Genomic DNA, 2,061 nt, shown 5'->3' with positions numbered 1-2,061 from the left:
TCCGGGTACTCCGGTTTCCTCCCACAGACCAAAAACATGCATGTTAGGCTGATTGGTAACTCTAAATTGTCCCTAGGTGTGAGTGAGAGAGTGAATGGTTGTTTGTCTCGTTTGTCTCTATGTGTCCCTGTGATGGACTTGCGACCCGTCCAGGGTGTACCCCGCCCCTCGCACAGTGATTGCTGGACATGGGCACCAGCGACCCCCGTGACCCAAAATGGAATAAGCGGGTAAAGAAAATGGATGGATGGATGGCCTCTTTCGGGCAGTGTTACTTAATGTGCTTAAATCAAACAGATACAAGAACCAGGCTTCTCAGTGTACATTTACTCTAAAGCACTTAAAATTAAATAAACCTGCAATTTTTCTAAAAGTCTCACAGCAACTTTAGTTTTTGGAACGCTTTTTTAAGCCGTTCTTTTCCAGAAATTCTCTATTTAACAGTTACTCATTAAACCAGGTTGGGTGAAAAGAAAAAATTATGAGGAGATTATCAGTCTCCTCTTTAAGGAAAACTGTTATACTCCTCTTTCAACAGCAGGTGGCGGTGTAAGCTTATTTATACCAGCAGGAGTCTATGACAACTTCCTGTGGATCGTTCCGTTGACATCCGGTTGTTAGCCGTTAGCTAAAATTAGCCTCGGCGAAACTCGGTCAAATCAACATTTCTGAACGGATTTAAAGCTTAAACGTGGCGTCGCTTTAACAAGCACGTCTATCTACATGAACACATGAGTTTTGTGGGAACAGTGGCAGCTCCATTTAGCGATTTTAAACACAGTGGAGGCTTCGGTTGAACCGAGACTCATTTCCGGGGTCACGTGACTGAATCAACCAATGATCAGAGCAGCAGCGGGGGTGGGTTTTACAATCTGACATCAGAGGAAGTGACGACAGACACGTCAGTCGTCTCTCCAGCGAATCAGAGCTACCCAAACAGTGGTTTTCGACCAATCGCTGCTCGTTATTTCAGCTAGCATGTTAGCGATTAGCCTGAACATTCCGGTCAACTTTTTGTCCATTAACTTCTCAAAATGCACAGTTTCACTGTTACAGATGTAACGAAGCAATTTTAACAGTGGCCTGAGCCAGTGCCCAGTTTCAAAACAGCAGTTTATCCATTCAACACGACTCGTTCGAACGAATCAGAACCGAGTCCGACAGCCGAAACGGGTCAGAACCCCCGTCCCTCTCTGCGACAGTTTAACAAAATAAAGGTTTTACCACAAACCCAGCTTCAGTTACACAACAGATGTACAAATTTCAGTTTTTAAATGAACACATTGACGTTACTTTCAGCTCTAAAAACACCATAGACTGAAAAATATCACTGTATTTTCTCTGAACCCCACAGCTGCAAAACGCTGCGTTTCACAGTCGAAACAGAACTCTGCACTCTTAAGCAAATTTCAGTTAAGATCAGATACGCCAACATGATAAATTCAATTGTTACACGAATAACAGTCCATTCATGATACCGTACGGGGCCACCAGTATGTAATGAACTATATACCTGTCTGATATTATTCATAATTTAAACGGATTCTTTCATTTTTCTGGACTGAGTAATATCGTGTTTTGAATAACTAAATGTGGACGGAAACGTGTTTTATCTTTGACTCACCAACAACAGTGGGTCATTTATTTAAAAACGATTTAAACACATCACACATTTACAATAATTACAATAGGTTTTTGAGAGCGAGGGGACATTCTGGTTTTCCATCGGGAGGATTCGACCTCGACAGAATCCGAACCAGACTGAGACAACAAAAACAACTACTTAAGGTAAACTGAAAAACCCTTTTAATATATAACAAAGTAGGTTTTAAAAATAAAACCGAGGTAGATTTATATAAAACAAATCAAGGTTGGTCCCTCTAAATGACTGAGAAATAAAATAGTGACGAAGTAGGTTTTAAAAATAAAACTGAGGTAGATTTTGTATAAACAAATCAATTTAAGTTCCAATAAAGGACTGAGAAATAAATAGTGGATAATTAAACAAGGAAGCACCAGGAAAATTAAACAAAAATGGGTGTAGGGAAAAGCAAAGTAGAG

Source organism: Nematolebias whitei, chromosome 21, assembly GCF_014905685.2.
Source record: "Nematolebias whitei isolate Nwh7 chromosome 21, NemWhi1, whole genome shotgun sequence".
In the NCBI taxonomy this organism is placed as follows: domain Eukaryota; kingdom Metazoa; phylum Chordata; class Actinopteri; order Cyprinodontiformes; family Rivulidae; genus Nematolebias; species Nematolebias whitei.
The sequence above is the reverse complement of the archived record's forward strand: the minus strand, read 5'-3'. Positions refer to the sequence as shown.